At 40.9% G+C, this 23667-nt stretch overlaps 1 pseudogene; it reads left to right on the top strand.

The window, feature by feature from the left end:
- The first annotated feature begins 15606 nt into the window (after nt 1-15606).
- On the top strand, nt 15607-16511 carry LOC101285298 (40S ribosomal protein S2-like; annotated as a pseudogene).
- Nucleotides 16512-23667: the final 7156 nt, after the last annotated feature.

Here is a 23667-nt window from a genome sequence, read left to right as displayed (position 1 = left end):
CTTCAAGATCCTGCTTTCAATTCTTTGGGATGTATACCCAGAAGTGGTATTGCTGGATTATATGATAACTGTTTTGAGGAACCACCATACTGTTTTTCATAGCAGCTGTACCTTTTTACATTCCAACAAACACAAAGATTCGAATTTCTCCACATCCTTGCTAAGATTGGTTATTTTCAGTTTTTTGTTTATTTCTGATAGTAACCATCCTAATAGGTGTAAGGTGATATCTCAGTGACTTTTATTTTTTCATTTACATTTCTCTAATGATTAGTGATGTTGAGTGTCTTTTCATATGCTTGTTGGCCATTTGTGTATCTTATTTGGAGAAATGTCTAGTCAAGTCCTTTGCCTATTTTTTGAGTTATTTGCTTTGTTATGGCTGGTTTTGTGTTGTAGGAGTTCTTTATATATCCAGGGTATTTACTAATCAGATATATGATTTGCAAATATTTTCTCTTATTACATTGGTTGCCTTTTCATTCTGTTGTTTCCTTTGGTGCACAGATGTTTAAAATTCTGATGTAGTCCAATTTATTTTTGTTGTCTATGTTTTGGTATATATCCATGAAATTATGGCCAAATCCAACGTCATGAGCTTTTTCCCCATATATTCTTCTAAGAGTTTTACAGTTTTAGCTCTCAGATCTTTGATTCTTTTTGAGTCAATTTTTGTGTATGGTGTAACTTCATTCTTTTGCATATCCAGTTTCCTCAACACTATTTGATGAAAAGACTGTCCTTTCTCTATTGAATGGCTTAGCATCCTTGTCAAAAATCATTTGAGCAAATATGTGAGGGTTTATTTCTGAGTTGTCTATTCTATTGTTTCATATATCTGTCTTTATGCCAAGACCACACTCTTTTGATTACTGTAGCTTTGTAATAAGTTTTGAAATCTGCAAGTGTGTGAGACCTCCAATTATGTTCTTTCTCAGATTGTTTTGGCTATTCGAAGTCCCTTGAGATTCCATGTAAATTTTAGGATGGAATTTTTTCTATTTCTGCAAAAATAGAACATTATATTTTACTTTCTGCTCATATAGAAAAGATTTGTTTTCTCACTAAAATAATGTTCTGTGCCTTCTACTGTACTTTATTTTTCAGGGTTTCACTTCTGAAAAAGCTAAGGTTCCTTGTAATTGTGTTACTGTCTGGTATGTTTTTTAAATTACCTTATTGACATTTTGATTAATAGACAGCTAAGCTCTAACCATTTATTCTTCTAAGGCATATATGATCCTATCTTAATCATGACCATATCTCCTCTTATAGTTTTTTTATTTTTTTCCATCCAAAATTAGAACTTAAATTTAGGGATAAAACTTAAGATATCTTTTACACTTAGGGGTTTTCCAGAGATCCCCTTGGTGATCAAAGTGATTTGTTCTGTTACCTTATTAAAAAAAAATAAAAAGCTGAAAATGAAGTTTGTTTGGTATGCTCTATATTTTTTAATTATTTCAACACTATTTTAAGAGGTGCATAGAAAGAACTTCCCAGTCAATATAGAAACATAACTTTCCTTGTTTAATTGTAGTTAAACATTTTTAAAATTAAAATTGTGTATATTTAAGGTATACAACATGATGTTTTGATATACAATACATAATAAAATTATTACAACAGCAAGCTAATTAAGATATCCACCTCCTCACACAGTTACTTTTATGTGTGTGTGTGTATTATAAATACCTGATATCTACTTTCTTAGCAAATTTCAAGTATGCAATACAGTATTATTAACTATAGTCACCATGTAATACATTATATCTCTAGAACTAATTCATCCTGTACAACAAAAACTTGTTATCCATTGACTACATCTCCCCCCTGCCCCCTACCTCCTTGCCCCTGGTAACCACCATTCTACTCTCTGCTTCTGAAATTTTGACTTTTTTAGGTTCCACTTATCAGTGCAATCATGCGGTATTTTTCTTTCTGTGTCTAGCTTCTTTCTTTGTCTTAGCATAATGTCCTCCAGGTTCATCCATGTTGTATAGTACTGTTGAAATGGCAAGATTTCTTAATTTTTTAAGGCTGAATAATAGTCTATTTTGTGTGTGTATGTGTGTGTGCATATGCCAGTTTGTTTATTCAGTTATCTGTTGATAGACACAAATTGTTTCCGTATCTTGCTTGTTGTGAATAATGCTGTAATGAGCATGAGATCACAGATATCTCTTTGAGATGCTGATTTCATTATATATATATATATATATATATATATATATCAAGAAAAATGATTTCTGAATCATATGGTAGGTCTATTTTTAATTTTCTGAGGAACTTCCATACTGTTTTCCATAGTGGCTGCACCAATTTACATTCCTACCAACAGTGTACAGGGGTTTCTTCTCTCCACATCCTTGCCAACACTTATTATCTTTTGTCTTTGGTAATAGCCATCCTAACAGGTGTGAGGTGATATCTCATTGTGGTTTTGATTTGCATTTTCCTGAGTAGTGCTGTTGAGTGCCTTTCACTTGATTAATTTTGAACAGGTAAAATATTATTAATATAAATATGTTTCAGATACTGTGTATACTTTATCTGGAGGAAGATTTGTCAGATTCTTACTGCCCCTAATATGTTATCTTCAGGAAAACACTGATAAATATTTAATAAAATTTTATGTATTTTTATCCTATAAAGAATTTTTTTCTCCATTTTATTGGCTAGTGTTATTAATCAGAGCCATTCAGCATTATCAACATGTGGTTTCTGCTTTCCTCTCATGCTTGTCTAAGAGCCTTGCCATAAACTCCTAGTACAAATTGAATCTTCAGCAAAGGACAGCTTTAGAGCCTCATGAACAGGACTGTACCAGGTACTCTGTCAACAATGAATAGACTCATCAGTATTGGCTTCTGAGCCAGCGTTATTTATACCTTGTCATACTGTGCTGGAGGACTGAACTGTGATTTTCAGATCAAAAATCATGACTTTGGGCTTCCCTGGTGGCGCGGTGGTTGAGAGTCCGCCTGCCGATGCAGGGGATGCGGGTTCGTGTCCCGGTCTGGGAGGATCCCGCATGCCGCGGAGCGGCTGGGCCCGTGAGCCGTGGCCGCTGGTTCTGCGCGTCCGGGGCCTGTGCTCCGCGGCGGGAGGGGCCGCAACAGTGAGGGGCCCGCGTACCGCAAAAAAAAAAAAAAAAAAAAAATCATGACTTTGTGAAAACCTAGTAACCCAAGATCTACATAGAACTGAGTGAACTGATAAGAAAAAACTAATAATAATAATGGACATTTATTTGGGGTGGGGAGTATATTGTTGTATTACTCATAGTGTTCTATTTTCTGATAGATATATCAGGAAGCCCTTTTTCTATTTCTTCAAATTCTATCTCCAACCCTAAATATAGTAGGCTATGCTTTTTATTTTGTTATCTATTTTATACATATTAGTGTATATATGTCAATCCCAATTTCCCAGTTCATCCCACCCCCCCACCCCCACCCCCTGCAGACTATGCTTTTGCAAACTGAAATTAAACATTCTTTAAATGGCGTTTTGTTCTCCCTGATGCCTTGGCATTCAAGAATAAATACTTCTGCTGAGTCACTTTATTTTTCTTGCCAACATAATAATTTGCATACATTCAATAAGAATCTGTCCTACTTTCTATGAAGATACAGTTAAATCAATTGTCCTATCAGGTCTATACTGGAGTATATTTTACAGAATGAATCTCATTTCATTAGGTATGAAAAGCCTACCATGAAAAAACTGGTAGGGTTCTTAATCTGTGGAAACCATACACATAAATGAATCAGGTTGCAATACGAGTCCAGCTTTTAAAAATATGTGTTATCAAGTCTAATTTTCAGAATTTTTTTATGATAAGGAGGACTATTGAGAAAAATTATCCAAAACTCAGAAACAAGATTAAAAAATGACTGCATGTCCCTTTAATGTCTAACAAACTTCCCCAGCCCCCCCATCCGGGATTATTTAATTTTCTAGGGAATATGCTTTTGTGTGACTTAATACTTGATTAGACCCCAGACTTTGTGAAGTTGCTCATTAAGTTGTAAATATTTTTCAGGGAAAGATGCAAATTATTTCTTTCCCATACGAAAACAAACAAAAAAAACAAAAAAACCCAAAAACACTCCAAAATTTATTCCCAAACCTAACAAATGCATTTCTGTATGACTTTTCAGATGGACTGTTATATATCCTCCATTATTCTAATTCTTCTTTGAACTAACTTACCATTTAACTCATTAATGAGTTAAATAACTCATTAATGAGTTAAATAATAATCATTGACACGTGTTCATTCTATATTTGTATAAAAGTCATATCTTAAGAAATTATGCTCTTTTAAAATTATACTTTGGATGCGCACGCTATCAGGCAAGCTCTGCCTGCGGGAAGCAGCAGTCTCACAGGTGGGACCAGCCACAACCCGTCTGCTTCCCGCCTTTGGAAAATGGGTCACAGAATATAGGTATTCTCAGACTCCCCAGCGTTCTCCTCAGTCTCAGACAACCCTTCGACCACAGAGAAGGGCACACCCCTAGAGAAGGACATGGTGACCAACATGGCCTAAGCTTCTTGGCCCTGTATTTCTCCTGAAGAAGGCTTAGCTCCTGGTGGCACGGAGCTGGGAAACCGTCACCAGAGTGACAGCACTGCCTTTGACCCTACATGGGGAGGCTGTGCGCTCTGCCCTGTGTGACCCACCCTTCTCAACTTGCTCTCACCACCCTCCCACCGCCTACGCACCCAATGCAGGACCAGAACTGGCTGAGCTTCAGTGACCATAACTTCAGCAAAGACTGAAACCAGGACCCCTACCAGATGGAAACTGCTGACCGTAAACGCTAAACCATAGACTGGCTGGAGCCAGAGATTTGATGACTGAGATTCCTGAAACTTCACCCTGTTACCTCACCACTAACCAATCAGAAGAATGTCCAGGAGCTGATCACACACCCTGGGACCCTCACCCTAATGTTGCGCTGAAAGCCATTAGGGAATGAGTGTTTTGAACACTAGCTGCCCATTCTCCTTGTCACCCTGCAATAAACGCTGTACTTTCCTTCACCACAACCCAGTGTCAGTAGATTGGCATTCTGCTATATTGGCAGAGTCGAGCAGTTGCAAAAAGAGACCATATGGCTCTCAAAGTCTGAAATATTATCTGGCCAGGCAAAATTATTACAAAAAATGATAACTAAGTGAAAAAAATATATTATCTGGCCCTTTACAGAAAAAGTTTGCAGTGTCCTGCTCTAATCCATAACTGCCAACCTGCAGTTGCCCCATCCTCACCACACTCCTGCTCCAGGGCAAAAGTCAGGAAGGAGCAGACTTAGGATGAATTTCCTGCTTGTGCACACTAGTCCTGGTCCTGTTTTAGAAAGAATATCCTGCCAGCTTCAAAAACTAAGAGAAGAAACTCCCCCAATATCCATCCTGACCAAAGATTCCAAAATGGGAGAGAGGGACGTGCTCTGCTTTCCACATTCCACATGGAAGGAGCTGTGGCATCATAGTTCTCCACCCACACCATCCTGTGTCTCCTCCCCAGGCTTTTGAGCATTCTATTTCCTCTCCTGGGAAAACGCTTCCTTCCCTCTTTGCTGACCTAACCATTTCAAAAATCAGTTCAGACACAACTGATGCCTTCCTTCATCACTCATAGATCCTCTCCTTAGAGGTTACTGGTTCATTCAAGCTCTCATTACATCCTGGGTTGACCTCTAACCTTACCATATGACATTCAAATTATTAGTAGATATGTGTCCCTAACCTGACCATGAGCTCTTCAAAGACAGGGCAGGTCCCAAGGGCAAGGACCATGTCTCAGTCATTTTTGAATTCACAGCATGCATGGCAGTGCCAAGCACACAGTGGGTACTCAGTATATACCACTTATTGAACTGCATTGAACACTGGTGGATTAGTCAGCTCAGGCTGGCATAACAAAATACCACAGACTGGGTGGCTTAAACAATGGAAATTTATTTTCTGGAGGCTAGAAATCCAAGATTGAGGAGGCAACAAGGTTGGTTTCTACTGAGGCCTCTCTCCTTGGCTTGCAGATGGCTACCTTCTGGCTGTGTCTTCACATGGCCTTTTCCTCTGTGCTCCCATGGAGAGACAGATCTGGTATATCATCTACTTTCTTTTTCCCCACATCTCTTAGCATATACTAAATTCTCACAAATATTTAGTTCTATCTCTGGACTCCCTAGCCTGATCCATAAATTTGTCTGTCCATTTAATGTACCACACTGTTTGAATTATTGTAGCTTCATATTAGCTTTTAATATCTAGTAGAGTTAGTCCCACCTCATTGCCTTCTTCTTTAGAAGTTTCCTGGCTGTCCAAGTTTGTTCATATTTCATGTGAACTTTAAAACCAGCTTATCTAATTCCATATCCTCTTCCACCAAATCTCATTGGTGATTTTATTCATCATGTTAAATTTATAGATTAGTTTAAGGGCCTTTATATATATATATATAAGGACCTTTATATTTTATGATGTTAAGTCTTCCTATCCAAGTTCATGGTATGCCTTTATATTTATTAAAGTTTATTTTTGTATCTTCCAGTAATATTTTAAAGTTTTCTTCAATAAATATTTCACATTCTTGCTATGTTGGTAACTAGGTTTTTTCTTTTTCCTTTTTTGTTTCTAATGTAAATGGGACTTCCCCATCTCCACATCTGTTAACTGCTTGTTGTTTTTATACATGAAGATTTTTGATTCTGTATATTTATTTTGTACCCAGATATTGTATGAAATTCTCTTTTTGTAATACAGTTTATTTGGATGCTCCAGATGTGTAATCATATTGTTTGAATATAATGATAACTTTACCTTCTTTCCTATTTTATATCTGTTAATTTACTTTTTTTTTTTTTTTTTGCGGTACGCGGGCCTCTCACTGTTGCGGCCTCTCCCGTTGCGGAGCACAGGCTCCGGACGCGCAGGCTCAGCGGCCATGGCTCACGGGCTTAGCCGCTCCGCAGCATATGGGATCTTCCCAGAACGGGGCACGAACCCGTGTCCCCTGCACCGGCAGGCGGACTCTCAACCACTGCCACCACCAGGGAAGCCCTGTTAATTTCCTTTTGAATGCTTCCTTGGGCTAATACCTCAAGAACAATATTAAATGAGAATGACAATTAAAAAACTAAAATAAAATAATACTTTGACACTCCCTAATAGCTTCTCTGATTTTCCTATTCTTATTCAAACTACATTCTGCTGTCAGTCTGCTCTTCCTAAAATACCATTTATGATACTTACTCCCCTCCTTGATGAAACACCCTACCAACAGGATAAGTTTCCAAAAGTCATCAGCCTGCTATTCACAATCCCTCACTGTTGAGTTCCAGTTGCCTTTAGCACCTTATCTTCCACACAAACTCTCATTCCAGTCAAACAAAAATATAGTACTTTTTTAAAAACCAATATGTCATATTAAAACAGTGAGATTAAAAAATCTCATCTGAATTGCCTTATCTGTCCTCCTCCCCTCTGTAATTTCTATTTCAGCAAGCCAGCTCATTTTATGTCAGCCATTAACTCCCCATGGAAAGTGAATGCCTGAATTCTTATAGTGTTTAACACAACATAGATAAAGATATACTGTGATGTAATAAAGATATATCTGGTCTTTGTTCCTGGTTCCTGCCACAGAGCTTCAAAAACTCTTGGAGAGGAGTATCTTTGTTATACCAATGGGTGACTCATCATGGGCCCCTAGATAGCCTCAGGGTGGGGACTGGTCACCAAGAAGACCGACCATGTGATTAGAGGATAAGATGCTTAAGATTTTGAGCCAGGGCTTCCCTGGTGGCGCAGTGGTTGAGAGTCCGCCTGCCGATGCAGGGGACATGGGTTCGAGCCCCGGTCCAGGAGGATCCCACATGCCGCGGAGCGGCTGCGCCCGTGGGCCATGGCTGCTGGGCCTGTGCGTCCGGAGCCTGTGCTCCGCAACGGGAGAGGCCACAACGGTGAGAGGCCCGCGTACAGAAAAAAAAAAAAAAAAAAAATTTTGAGCCAGCCTGACCTCCAGGGAGGCAGCAGGGGGCTAGAGATTGAGTTTAATCATGTGGCCAATGACTTAATAAATCATGCTTACATACTGAATCCCCAGTAAAAATTCTAGACACCAAAGCCCAGTGGAGTTTGCTGGTTGGTGAACATATTGATGTGCTGGGCAGATGACTTGCCTGGATTCCATGAGGAGAAGGCACAGAAGTTCTGCATTCCCTCCCAGACCTCACCCTATACGTATCTTCATTTTACTGTTCCTGAGTTGTATCCTTTATAATAAAACTAATTGTAAATAGAGTACTTTCTGAGTTGTTCTAGTGAATTATCAAATCTGAGGAGGCTATGGGGACCCCTGAGTTTATAGCCAAGGCAGTCAGAAGTGGAAGTTGTGGCTGGCGGCTCTAGTAAGAGCAGTCTGTGGAGGCCTGAACTCTTAACCTTTGGAATCTGCACTGACACTGGTGGTGGTTAGTGTCAGAACTGTATTGCCGTATACCCCAGTTGGGATTGGAGTGTATATCTAACACTGTATGTTAATAGTTGACATTTCATGTATGGAGAAAGCCTGTTAATCCATTTGTCTGCTTTATCCAGCCGTCTTCTCAGGAATTCTCTCTCATGGCAGTGGACTATGTGATTTTTGCCTTTTGAGTACAGCTGATCTGATCAGAGTGGGTACATGAACTATATGAGCCAATAAGAGTCTGTCTTATTGACATGTGCATGGAATGTGTCTAGAAACACTGAAATGTTAATCTGGTGGTGGTGGTGCTGGAGCAGGAGGTGTCGGGTCCAAGCACGGGTTGGAGAAGAATTTCCAGACACAGAATGTAAGGAATCCAGAATGTAAGGAAGACAGAGTTTATTGAAGAGAAGGGTCACTGCAAGAACAGCGGGCCAACTTCCCGGTAGCCAGGGAAGGTCGACAATGAGCATGGGTTGCTTGTCTGTTTTTATAGCCAGGGAACCTGCAAGTCATCTGCTGACTGGGCAGAGTATGTATACTTTCAGTGTGCTGAGTGGCAGAAAAATGGGGCAAATGTCTTTCCTTATATGGGATGGGAAAGGGACAGGGCATGCTCTGGGACATAGCAATGGTCTCATTGTGACAGAGTGATAGGAGTCCTGTAACTCTTTGTTCCGGCAATATTGCCCCTTTGAGTTTGTCTCGTTCTTTGTCCTTGGAGCACACCACAGGAGGTATCTGGCATAGTAAGTACCCAACAGATTTTTGTTGAATGACTACATGAAAGAGGTTTCTGTAACTTTAGGGCTTGAGAGGGCCATTTCCCCATATAGGTGGAAAACAGAAAAAAGTGAGAAGCAGAGGCAAAATGATCGCATGGATTGGGAAAGATGGTGAGATAACCACTTTGGACTCCTAAAGATTTTCCTATTCCAGACCTAGTGAGGCCCTTATACATCCTGCTTTGGTTTTCCTTGAAATGCACCTGTGTATTCCCTTTACATTTTCCCATTTGCCCAAGTTAGTTTGAGTAGATTTTGTGTCTAGTGTTTAAGGGTAATTTTCTAATGATAAAATCATGATTCTCATTACAAATATAAAAATAACATGTATTGAAGATTTTACTAACTCTATAGTTAAATGGGGAAACCAGCAAGGTGTTACAACAGATTCAAAGGAGAATCCACACAACAGACACATTTGTTGATCAAGAATATTGAAGTGGGGCTTCCCTGGTGGCGCAGTGGTTGAGAGACCGCCTGCCGATGCAGGGGATGTGGGTTCGTGCCCCGGTCCGGGAGGATCCCACGTGCCGCGAAGCGGCTGCACCCGTGGGCCATGGCGGCTGGGCCTGCGCGACCGGAGCCTGTGCTCCGCGGCGGGAGAGGCCACAACGGTGAGAGGCCCGCGTACTGCAAAAAAAAAAAAAAAAGAATATTGAAGTGAATTTGCAAACGGCTGTAAAACTGGCTTTTGGGAGAGAGGGAGAATTGTCACACCACTGAACAGAACGTATATGTATGACTCTGGAAAAGAATGATCTGCATTGCTACTTGTTTCCTAAAAGTTAATTTTAATCTCTAAACAGTTGTAAAATAGTCTAGTCAAAGACAAAATTGACTATCTCTATATGATCAGATAATCCCAGCATTATAGCATTTCATTGAGAGTATATCCAGTAATCTCTTTTGCTTACTTCACCATCGTGTTTCCTCATACTAGTAAACAAATGATTCCTGTATAAAAGAGAGTGTTTCTCATATCTCTGTGTGAGAAAGTTATCCTTTTTGTGAAAGATCTGTAGCTATGCAGAGACAAGAAGCGAATACCTGCTGCTACAAAGGCTGAATCAACCCTAGTGACCAAAGGACAATAAAACCCCTTATATCCAATCCCCCAAGCTGACTTTAAGCCACTCAAGTACAGGAAACTTGCTTTATGACAAGCTGACCTTCACAAAGTATGTGGTAAGAAGTAGGTTAGAGCAAATCAATAGTTGCTAATTGATTGCTTTAAGTTAGCAAATTGAAGTAAGAAATTTGTGACTCTCAATATTTAAAACAACAAAAACAACAACAGAACTAAAAGCAAGCACTCTCCCTACCCTGCTGTCAGGAATATCAGAAACTGAAGATTCTTGTAATCTACCAAAGGAGTCCAATGAGCTCATTGTCAAACTGCTCTTATATTTTAGGAACATTAAAAACTCTCTATAAAACATGAACAACTATACAATAAATATAATTTACTCTGTATTTTACATATGAAAAAGAAAGAATCCTGTAAAAAAAAAAAGAATTTATTATACAAGGTATTAGGGAAAATGGTCTGATTCTCTTTTTTTTTCCCTATCCCTTCCCTCAAGCCCAGGGAACTACTGTTAACTTGAAAGGATAAAGGATACCAGCGATCTGATAGTGGTGGCTGCCAAGCACCCAGCTAAATACAGCTAATAAGGGACCTTGAAAAAAGAGGGAGCTCTTCCCAGGAGTGACCGCTGGGGTCGGGAAAGCATGTCCTCCATAGAGATGAGACCAGTCACTGATCACGGATTTCCCATCTCCAACAGCTGCATGAATGCTTAGGCAGACAATAAATTCTGAATGCTAGGACACCTAGTTGTGAACCCACTGCTCAGCCACAGGGCCCCGTCTCAAAGCCAGCCCGTGTTCTTTCTTCTTGCTCTTAGGCTGTAGCGTTCTTTCTCGCCTTCAGGTGATGCCATCTTTCAGTCTTCTGTCAAGCTGTAAAGACAAACCTACACCGGGGATTTTCCTCTTCGGGAGTTTTGTTGTTAATCACTACCGGGAACTAAATTAACATGAAAAACTGAGACAGAAAAAAAGGCAGATACAATGTTCTTACAGTAGCCTAGTTTCCGATTTAGGAAAACAATTTTAGGATTTTTTTCCTCTACTTTTATTTCTCCAGTGGGGGGAAGGGTGGAGTTTTCCTCCTGCCCCACCCTCTAACTCCACATTGAGATGTAAATGAGACATGAAGATAAAATCCTGGTGCTAGAGTGGGTATCTCTTTGATACAAGTGGCAATTTACATTTTTTAGAACGCCTAGAGCTTTTCTTGCCCAGGCAAAATCCTTTTGCAAAAGTGAGTTAGTTACCTCCTTTTGGAAAAAATGGAAGAAAAAAAATCTCAGCTGCAGTTGAAATTTGGAGTACCAAATTTTGAAAAGATTAAAATAAAAAATTAAGATTAAGAAGCACTAAAGAGGGCTTCCCTGGTGGCGCAGTGGTTGAGAGTCTGCCTGCCGATGCAGGGGACACGGGTTCGTGCCCCGGTCCGGGAAGATCCCACAGGCGGCAGAGCGGCTGGACCTGTGAGCCGTGGCCGCTGAGCCTGCACGGGCTGGAGCCTGTGCTCCGCAATGGGAGAGGCCACAACAGTGAGAGGCCCACGTACCGCAAAACAAAAAACAAAAAACAAAAAAAACCGTTAACTTTGGGAAATTTTGCCCAGTAATATGAGAATTTCATTTAAGTTATATGAGAAATTCCTCACAAACTGAGGTGAAGTTGGGCTCTGAGTACATAATCAGAAGAGCACTTTCCTTTGGGACAAAGGGGACTCAGTTTGGAGTCCAGAAAAGACCTTATTTTTTGTGACTAAAGAAATTACTCTGGTACTACCTGATACTTGAATAACAGGAAAACTGTATTTTGTGTGATTTTGTAGCAAAGGAAAACTTAGTAATTCAAGACTGTAACTTAACTGCTAGGAATGCTGTAGATTGGGTCATGAAGTGGGTGAAGCTTATGCCTGGCCATCTTTCCCTTTCTAATGCTTTCACCTCTTTCAAGTTTCTTTACTATCCAACATCTTTTATGTTCCATGTCCTTCTCAGTTAGCTAATTTCTATTTGTGTTATTCTTTTTTAAGTTATTAGTAATTTAAAAGTGGATTTTTTTCACTTTAATCTTATTTAATCCATTATATACAAAATACTATTTCAACCAGTAAATATTTTTAACAAGAAGGTATTTTACTTTTTTTTTTTGGTGTTGTCTTCAAAATCCAGTGTTTTAGAGTCTCAGTATGAACATTAACCTTTCATGAGAAAGGCTTGATCTGTATTTAGATTTCATAAAATTTATAGTTGAAAAAATAAATTCATATACTCAAGTTCCTAACATACTTAAAATTGTTTTCTAATAACTGAATCAAATGAAGAGTTCTGCAGTTGGTGTTGGCTAGGAATTTAGAGAGGTGAAGGAAAGACAAATGGTGGAATTCTGGCAACATGGCAGCCTGCAGGAGAGATAGCTCTATCTGAATACATATTCTAATTCGTGAGCGATCCTCCTTTCTGCCTCTTGTTTCTCCTGAGGTATGCTTACTTACTCACTACCACACAACTGCAATTGCTACTGACTCACTATTTAAAGTATTGAAATTTTGTTACATTCTTATTTTCCTTTCTTCTCTTTCAAGCAAAGTATGTCAGGATCTATCATCAATTACTTATAACTTAACTGAAGCTTATTTACATTGTCTGCCTCGCCCAGATTTAATTGCATTTACCTTTTACTTTTGATAAACCTTCATCTAAGAGACCTGGACACCTAGCCCATGACCCTGATACAGACTTGACAGAGGAAAATAATCCTGATTCATGCCAAATGAAAGCTACACACTCTAATCCCACAGTGGGGTTTCAGGAGAGCAGGGCTCAGCAGAGGCAGCTGGATGCTGTAATCTCGAGATGGGTACCAAAGGCACAATGGATCATTTCCAATCAGCTCAGTGCTTATACAGCTGATAGAGTTAGGAATCAGTAGCCAATGATATCTCTCAGAGTATTTCCTTTCCTAGTATGGGCAGATATAGTTTATGATCTTTTGACTTCAAATACTATCCCATTTAGTAACACTCTTTCACTGAGCTCTCAATCTTTGGTCTCTAATAATATTTATTTTTTCTTTTATCTCTTTTCAAAGGAATTTCAGGTGTCAAGGGAGAGGGAGAAGAGTATTTGGGGAGTGGAGTAGTGAGCAGGGTAACCCTCCCATGGCCCCTGAAATGTTACTTGTCTCCATCCTGTGATTGTACCCAGTTGAGAATCACTAAATCTTCCATTTTACCATTAACAAAGATTTGGTCAAGTTTAACATGTTGTTCTTTGTGTTATTAAAGCAATATTAATTTTTATTTGCTCTCCAAATAGAAAATTATAATGTGGAATATACTTATTCACACTGCACATATTTTCAGAGGTACAATAAATGTACTATTGATCTGTGCTTTGCTTTCATTCTTCAACATTCCTGAAGTATGCTAACAATATAAACTTAAAGAGAAGATTGGTTAAACTTATAGAGAAGGTTGGTTTTACTCCTTACACTGGGTGTGTGCTTTGTAATCCAAGATTTTTTCTAGCTGTAGTGAAGTAGCTTCACACTGCAGATAGCAGCTGAATTTTTTTGTGCTGGTGATGACAATAGAAGAATATTAAGAAGTGGAAAGTTGGGGCACAAAAACAGAAATATAAATCAGTGGAACAGGATAGAAAGCCCAGAGAGAAACCCACGCACCTATGGTCAACTAATCTATGACAAAGGAGGCAAGGACATACAATGGAGAAAAGACAGCCTCTTCAATACGTGGTGCTGGGAAAACTGGACAGCTACATGGAAAAGAATGAAATTAGAACACTCCCTAACACCACACACAAAAATAAACTCAAAATGGATTAAAGACCTAAATGTAAGACCAGACACTATAAAACTCTTAGAGGAAAACATAGAAAGAACACTCTATGACATAAATCACAGCAAGATCTTTTTTGACCCATATCCTAGAGGAATGGAAATAAAAACAGAAATAAACAAATGGGACCTAATGAAACTTCAAAGCTTTTGCACAACAAAGGGAACTATAAACAAGACCAAAAGACACCCCTCAGAATGGGAGAAAGTATTTGCAAACAAATCAACGGACAAAGGATTAATCTCCAAAATATATAAACAGCTCATGCAGCTCAATATTAAAAAAACAAACAACCCAATCAAAAAATGGGCAGAAGACTTAAGTATACATTTTTCCAAAGAAGACATACAGATGGCCAAGAGGCACATGAAAAGATGTTCAACATCACTAATTATTAAAGAAATGCAAATCAAAACTACAATGAGGGGCTTCCCTGGTGGCACAGTGGTTGAGAGTCTGCCTGCCGATGCAGGGGACATGGGTTTGTGCCCTGGTCCGGGAAGATCCCACATGCCACGGAGCGGCTGGGCCCATGAGCCGTGGCCGCTGAGCCTGCACATCGGAGCCTGTGCTCCGCAACGGGAGAGGCCACAACAGTGAGAGGCCCGCGTACCACAAAAAAAAAAAACAAAAAAAAACTACAATGCGTCAAAAAGAGTCATGTACCACAATGTTCATTGCAGCTCTATTTACAATAGCCAGGACATGGAAGCAGCCTAAGTGTCCATCAACAGATGAATGGATAAAGAAGATGTGGCATATATATAAAATGGAATATTACCCAGCCATAAAAAGAAACGAAATTGAATTATTTGTAGTGAGGGGGATGGACCTAGAGTCTGTCATACAGTGTGAAGTAAGTCAGAAAGAGAAAAACAAATACCGTATGCTAGCACATATATATGGAATCTAAAAAAAAAATGGCTCTGAAGAACCTAGGGGCAGGACAACAATAAAGACGCAGACGTAGAGAATGGACTTGAGAACACGGGGAGGGGAAGGGTAAGCTGGGACGAAGTGAGAGTGGCACTGACATATATACACTACCAAATGTAAAATAGATAGCTAGTGGGAAGCAGCCGCATGGCACTGGGAGATCAGCTCCAGTGCTTTGTGACCACCTAGAAGGGTGGGATAGGGAGGGTGGGAGGGAGACGCAAGAGGGAGGAGATATGGGGATATATGTATATGTATAGCTGATTCACTTTGTTATAAAGCAGAAACTAACACGCCATTGTAAAGCAATTATACTCCAATAAAGAGGTTAAAAAAAAAACTACAATGAGGTATCACCTCAAACCGGTTAGAATGGGCATCATCAGAAAATCTAGCTTTTTAATTTTTTCCGTAAAGCTTTCTTTTTTTTTTTTTTTTTTCTGTAAAAACACCAAATGGCGAATGACACCGGTGCTGTGAGAGGGCCCGGAGGGCCCGGAGGCCCCAGGAGCCCTGGAATGGGAGGCTGCGGAGGCTTCAGCAGCGGCATCCAGGGCCGGGGCCGGGGTCGCGGAGCTCGCGGAGGCAAGGCCGAGGACAAGGAGTGTCTCTGCGTCACCAAGCTGGGCCGCCTGGTCAAGGACATGAAGATCAATCCCTGGAGGAGATCTATCTCTTTTCTCTGCCCATCAAGGAATCTGAGATCACTGACATTTTCTTGGCGTCATCCCTCGTGGAGGAGGTTTTGAAGATCATGCCTGTGCAAAAGCAGACACATGCTGGCCAGCGGACCAGGTTCAAGGCATTTGTTGCCATCTGGGATTACAACAGACGTGTTGGTTTGGGTGTGACGTGCTCTAAGGAGGTAGCCACTGCCATCTGTGCGACCGTCATTCTGGCTGAGCTCTCCATGGTCCCGGTGCAACGAGGCTACTGGGGGAACAAGATGGGCAAGCCCCATACTGTCCCTTGCAAGGTGACTGGCCGCTGAGGCTCTGTGCTGGTGCGCCTCATCCCTGCCCCCAGGGGCACTGGCATCGTCTCAGCCCCTGTGCCCAAGAAGCTACTGATGATGGCTGGAATTGACGACTGCTACACCTCTGCCAGGGACTGCACTGCCACGCTGGGCAACTTTGCCAAGGCCACTTCTAATGCCATTTCCAAGACCTACAGTTATCTCACTCCTGATCTCTGGAAAGAGATGGTGTTCACCAAGTCTCCATATCAGGAATCCACTGACCATCCTGTAAAGACCCACACAGAGTTTCCATGCAGAGGACCCAGGCTCCAGCTGTAGCCACCACATAGTTTTCTATGAGAAAAATAAAGTGAATGAAACTAGTTTTAAAAAAAAAGAAAATCTACAAACAACAAATGCTGGAGAGGGTGTGGAGAAAAGGGAACCCTCTTGCACTGTTGGTGGGAATGTAAATTGATACAGACACTGTGCAGAACAGTATGGAGGTTCTTTAAAAAACTAAAAATAAAATTACCATATGACCCAGCAATCCCACTACTGAGCATATACCTGGAGAAAACCATAAATCAAAAAGACACATACACCCCAGTGTTCATTGCAGCACTATTTACAATAGCCAGGTCATGGTAGCAACCTAAATGCCCATCGACAGACGAATGGATAAAGAAGATGTGGTACATATATACAATGGAATATTACTCAGCCCTAAAAAGGAACAAAATTGGGTCATTTGTAGAGACGTGGATGGACCTAGAGACTGTCATACAGAGTGAAGTCAGAAAGAGAAAAACAAATATCATATATTAACACATGTATGTGGAATCTAGAAAAATGGTACAGATGAAGTGGTTTGCAAGGCAGAAATAGAGACACAGATGTAGAGAACAAACGTATGGACACCAAGGAGGGAAAGTGGAGGGGGTGGTGGTGGGATGAATTGGGAGATTGGGATTGACATGTATACACTGATGTGGATAAAATAGATAACTAATAAGAACCTGCTGTATAAAAAAAAAATTAAATTAAAAAAAAAGTGGAAGGTTGGGTTTCACTTCTGTAGAGTACATTAAAGGTTATTCATGGACGGTGGGGAGACTCTGCCTGTGTGTGGCAGGAGGTACATGGGAGCTCTTGTACTTACTGCTCAATTTTTCTGTAAACCTAAAACTTCTATTAAAAAAAAAAGTCTGTTAAAAAATATATATCCAAGTAGGAGTAAAACAAGGTACCCATGCAGGGTCTTCCTTGGACCACATTTTGACACAAATAATAGTTAACATTTACTGAGTTTTTAACTATACGATAGATGCTGTGCTGTGTGATTCACATGCCACAGCCAAGACTGCAGCTGGTCACCACATATGTTCTTCTCAGTTTTTAGCTGGGTATTTGGTTCCCTTGAATAAAGCCTTTATTTTCTTCTAGCTTCCCTTGCAGGTAGGTGTGCCAAGTAACTAAATGCCTACCCATAGGGCACAACTAGAATTGGTGAGTACTTTTTTCTCTGGACAGTGTAATCAAAGGAAGAGAGCATACCTTTTTGCCTCTTCCTCTTAATAGCTTTGCAATTCTGCCGTACTCCCACACCTAGCTGAAAGGAATGCTTTCATAGTGTTGCACAGAACTAAGTTTTAACCAATAGTTATAAGCAAAAGTGAAATTGAGCAGGACCCTGTGGGGCTCCTGGGCATGGAAGCCCTCCTGTGTCCCCTGTTTCTTTTTTGTAGGAAATCGGCTTCAGCCTCTATGACCTTCCCTGTGTTCCAAAGTGCAGATTCAAACAGTTGCTAACCAGGGAAGGGAGGGGAGGCAGAGGCAAGGGAGGGGAGGCAGAGACAAGGGAGGAGCTGTCAAGAAACAATAGTGCAGTCTTGGGACAGGGTCCTGGTTCCACCTCAAGGGATACACATAACAATATCTTTGAGCTCTTTTGCAGAACTAAAACCCCCAACAGGGACTTCCCTGTTGATGCAGTGATTAAGACTCCATTCTCCCAATGCAGGGGGCCCGGGGTTCAATTCCCAGTCAGAGAACTAGATCCTACGTGCATGCCGCAACGAAAAGAGTTCACATGCTGCAACTAAGGAGCCCACCTGCCCCAACTAAGACCTGGTGCAACCAAATAAATAAATAAATAACAACAAAAAACACCCCCCAACAAATGGAAGATGTTAACTACTTGATGAACCGTTCTTCATTCCAGAGAGAAGGTCACAGTTTAATAACCTCAAAAACCACACAAGCTCATCAGGAGGCCACCTGAGGCCAGATTAAGGGAATGCAGGCCCTGCACACACCTTGATCCTTATCAGCAAACCTGCCCTTGAACCATTGCTATAAAACTCCTCACCAGATCCCTCCAGGTGGGGACACACAGTTCTTAAGGGCATGAGCCTGCCGTGTCCTCCTTTGCCTGACAAAGCAATAAAGCTATTCTTTTCTACTTCATCCAAAACTCTGTTTCCAAGATTTGATTTAGGACAGGTGCACAGAGGCCAAGTTTTTGACATCAAAAGTAGTTTCACGTACACTTCTGGAAAATCGTCTTTAAAAAGAGGAGGCATGATCTTCTTCACACCTTTCTTTTTTCTACTCGCTAGAAGCTCCAAGTTTTTAAATTTGTTTTATTTATTTTTGGCTGCATAGGGTCTTTGTTGCTGTGCGCAGGCTTTCTCTAGTTGCGGCGAGCGGGGGCTACTCTTTACTGCAGTGTGTGGGCTTCTCATTGCGGTGGCTTTTCGTGTTGCAGAGCACGGGCTCTAGGATCACAGGCTTCAGTAGTTGTGGCTCGCGGGCTCTAGAGCGCAGGCTCAGTAGTTGTGACGCATGGGGTTAGTTGCTCTGCAGCATGTGGTATCCTCCCAGACCAGGGCTCAAACTCGTGTCCCCTGAACTGGCAGGCGGATTCTTAACCACTGTTCCACCAGGGAAGCCCTAGAAGCTCCAGATTTTGAGAAGGTTTTGAGGATGGAAGAGCAAAAAGATAGAAGAATGGGTCCTTGAGGACTGGAACTGCTTTCAGACCCTGCCCCATTTACTTCCAACAGAATATACATGAAAGAGAAAAAACTTCCATCTGACTGAACTATCTATTGTTTTTAGGTTTCTGTGTTTCATGCTAAATGGATTCACAATAAACACAGGATTAAATACTTAGAAGTGGGGTACTGAATTGAACAAAAAATAAATATCGTAAATGGTACTAGCTTAGAAGGTGAGCAGCAGGTGGTATAGACTCAGTATGGCAGAGGCTGACCTTTGGTGACAAACATTCCCCTGCTTTAGCCTGAAAAGGAGACATGTACTGACTGAGGCTATAGCTTTAGGGGAAATGATAGGAAAGATGAATACTTCTGTGTGTCTTGACTGCTTCTTGACACTTTGAGCAAAGCCTTACAGGCTAGAGATGGGCAGTGTAGAAACAGAGATTGACGGGACTACAGCTTTGCTAAAAGAATTGCTCTCTGTCTGAGGCCTGCAATCTAAGTTGATAACATGGGACTTTGCAGGGATAAAACTACTTCTGCACCCCAAACTGAGCCAGTTATAAGCAGTGGCTAAAATCCAGCAGTTTTAGCAGATCAATTGCTAGCGAACAGCAGATTAAGGGTTCTTTCTTCTGACTCATCTGTTTTAAATGACTATGCAGTAACTCCATTAAATTTAGAGAGAAATGGATGGGCAGAATAATACAACCAATAAGTAAAAGACCAGTATTCAGGCTTAAAAAAACAATGTCTAAACAAGATCTTGGCTGTGATTACAAGGACAGGGAATGACTGAAAGTAAATAAAAAGGAATTCCTATTTGAAAGAATTATACTGCCTACAAGGAGGAATTTCTGAGAGAGCAAAGCTGGGGGCCATGAGGACGGTATTAGTCTTCTAGGGCTGCCATAACAAAATACCACTGACGGGGGCTTAAACAACAGAAATGTATTTTCTCACAGTTCTGGAGGCGAGAAGCCTAGGATCAAGATGTTAACAGGTTTGGCTTCTTCTGAGGCAGCTCTCCTTGGTGTGTAGACAGCTACCTTCTTGCTGTGTCCTCACATGGCCTTGCCTCTGGTGTCTCTCTCTTTTTTGAAGGACACCAGTCATATTGGATTAAGGCACCACCCTTTGAACCTTGATTACCTCCTTAAAGGCCCTATTTCCAATACAATCACATTGGGGGTTAGGACTTCAACACACAAATTTGGGGAAAACACAGCTCAGTGCATAACAAGGATAGCAAGTGAAGTAGTTCATCACCAAGAGCAGAACCAGGGAATACCAGTAGGCTAATCAAGGGACTCCGTTCCCAGGCCAGGGAATCTCCTAATTCCTGCCCAACAGGGTTTGATCATTTCTATGGACTGGTGCGAGTGAGTGCTGTTTCCTATTTTTCCTTATCCAATTGGAATTTTTTCTTTCTTTAAAATAAATTTATTTTATTTATTTATTTTTGGCTGCATTGGGTCTTCGGTGCTGCGCGCGGGTTTTCTCTAGTTGCGGCGAGCAGGGACTACTCTTTGTTGCAGTGCGCGGGCTTCTCATTGCAGTGGCTTCTCTTGTTGTGGAACACGGGCTCTAGGCGCATGGGCTTCAGTAATTGTAGCACATGGGCTCAGTAGTTGTGGCTCACGGGCTCTAGAGCGCAGGCTCAGCAGTTGTGGCGCACGGGCTTAGCTGCTCTGCAGCATGTGGGATCTTCCCGGAACAGGGCTCAAACCCATGTCCCCTGCATTGGCAGGCGGATTCTTAACCACTGTGCCACCAAGGAAGCCCCCAATTGGAATTTTAATTAAGGTTATTCCATTCCTGTTTTACCATTATATCAATATATCGAGTATGAGTGAGGGGGGAGGGAAAATGACTTTTAGTTTATAGATTTCTGGACTGTGAGTGGCTGCAACCTGCCATGATAGGGATAACTGGATATCACCCAGAGTTTCCAGACTTTGAGCTTAATGCAGTAACCAATGGCACTTTGCACTTATATCTCAAAGAGACAAGGTCTCTATGTGGAAAGAAGGAGCGTGTGGATGAGTGGTCTGTGGCAAGGATAGCTATTTGCCCCCTGATACCTGCTTTCTCACTCCTTCAAGTTTTAGCTGAATATAAGATTTCCTGAAGTAAAGATTTCATTTCCCAGAATCCCTTGTAGCTGTGTGACTTTTCTTGGAAGTGTTTTTAAAAAGAATCAACAAACGCTACTTTACTTTTTTTCTCCTTCTTGCTGGCTGGAATGAGGACATGAGTTTTGGAGTTTTATTACCCATATTACACTATAAAGTTTTCTGCTGTGGATAGCAGTGCAGAAAGACCTGAAGAGCTAGATTCTTGTTGCTGTGGACTGACTACTGATAGGCTGTTTTTAGATGAGACAGAAATAAGGTATATATTTTTTTCTCCCCAATAATATTTTTATTGGTTACATGTCAAAATTATAATATTTTGAATCTTTTCATCAAATAAAATATTCAAAGTATTTTCATCCATTACTTTTTATTTTTTAAAACATGGCTACTAGAAAATGTCAAATTACAAATGTGGCTCAAATTATAATTGTATTGGATAGCACTGTTTTAATTTTAGCTCTTCTGTTTAGGTTTATGCTTCAGGTTAGTTTTTGTATGGTTTTGTTCTTTTCCTTGTTTTTTCCAACATCATTTGTAGAAAACACTATCCTTTCCCCATTGAATTACGCTTACTCCTTTTTCGTGAGCAGATATGTGCAGTTCTATTGATGCACTCTTTGTTCTATTCCATTGATCTGTACTATCCTTATTCCAATACCACTTTGTTTGGAGTACCGGAGCTAAAGTTTGTACCTCTATTTTCCCTCACCACTTTCTCTCCTCCCCGAATCCACTCCCCTCTGGCAACCACCTATTTCTTCTCTGTATCTATGACTCTGTTTCTGTTTAGTTATGTTCATTTGTTTTGTTTTTTAGATGCCACATATAAGTGATAACGTACAGCACTTGTCTTTCTCTGTCTGACTTATTTCACTTAGCATAATAACTTCTGAGTCCATCCATGTGGTTGCAAATGGCAAGATTTCATTCCTTTTTAAGGCTGAGTAATATACCACATCTTCTTTATTCATTCATCTATTGGTGGGCACTTAGGTTGCTTCCATATCTTGGCTATTATAAATAATGAACATAATGTTTGCTCGGATAAACACCCAGAAGTGGAATTGCTGGATCATATGGTATTTCCATTTTTAATATTTTGAGGAATCTCCGTACAGTTTTCCATATTGGCTACACCAATTTACATTTCCACTAACACTGCACATGGGTTCCCTTTTCTCCACACCCTCACCAACACTTTTTATTTGTTATCTTTTTTTTTTTTTTTTTTTTTTTGCGGTACGCGGGCCTCTCACTGTTGTGGCCTCTCCCATGGCGGAGCACAGGCTCCAGATGCGCAGGCTCAGTGGCCATGGCTCACGGGCCCAGTCGCTCCGCGGCATATGGGATCCTCCCTGACTGGGGCACGAACCCGTGTCCCCTGCATCGGTAGGCGGACTCTCAACCACTGCACCACCAGGGAAGCCCGCCTCCTCTTGATTGGTCTTTTGTCAGCTTAATTCTCAGAGCACAGGCACTGAACCTAAGAGGGTAGGAGAAAAGTCTTTTCTCCCCTACACCCATAACCTGAAGCTACCTGTCCCAGAAACCAATCCATTATTTACAATAACCAGCTCAGAAAGCCAGCTCGCAAGTCAGACTTGAAGAAGTCAGATTGCTATCTCTAGTGATAGCCCAGGAAACCAAACAATAACCCCTGTGACAACTAGCCCCATATGGCCAAGACTTGGTTAGTAATTGATAGCTTCCCTAATTTTTGTTTCCATTTCCAACTTAGGACCAACCAGAAAAAGCCATATATGCACCCTAACCTATCATGGAGGATGCCCCACTTCTAGTTAGCTTGCCTACAGTTTCCCTATGCCAATGGCCTTTATTTAGGGCATATTTGAAGCCTTCCCTTTTTTTCACTATGAAGTTTTCCCACTCCTCTGCCTGCCTTTGAGTCTTTGCCAAAACACGAGTGATAGTGGCTGACTCCCTTGCTATAGGTCTTTGTTTTTATTTCCACAGAATGCCCACCCTTGTAACTTTCTATGTGGGGCTAGTGTTTGAAGTTATTCCTTATCCTCTCCATCTATATTGCCCTAATATCAATGGCTTGCAGTTTTAAACTTCCAAATATAATGATGCTTTTCATCCCTGGATAAGATTGCACTTTAATCTCAGCGAGACAGAATTTTAGGACACCAAGAGAAAAAGGCCATGGGATTTCACATGTCCTTTTCCCGCCAGATTTACTCACAAAAACAATATTTAGATTTTACCAGTACTGCTTTTGTCCCTTATCCTTTGCTTGAAGGTGGGAATCTACAATTGTGTGAAGTTTCCTAGTCTCCTAATATAGTTCTGCACCATCAGTGTCTGAAGGCTGAAGACTCTTGAGTGGCTGCCTGCAGCTTTACTATTGAGTGTCTTCAGAGAAGCTTCCAAGGGAGGTGAGAGAGTGTCTCG

This window comes from Orcinus orca, chromosome 11 (assembly GCF_937001465.1).
Source record: "Orcinus orca chromosome 11, mOrcOrc1.1, whole genome shotgun sequence".
NCBI classification, from domain to species: Eukaryota; Metazoa; Chordata; class Mammalia; order Artiodactyla; family Delphinidae; genus Orcinus; species Orcinus orca.
The sequence above is the reverse complement of the archived record's forward strand: the minus strand, read 5'-3'. Positions and strand labels throughout refer to the sequence as shown.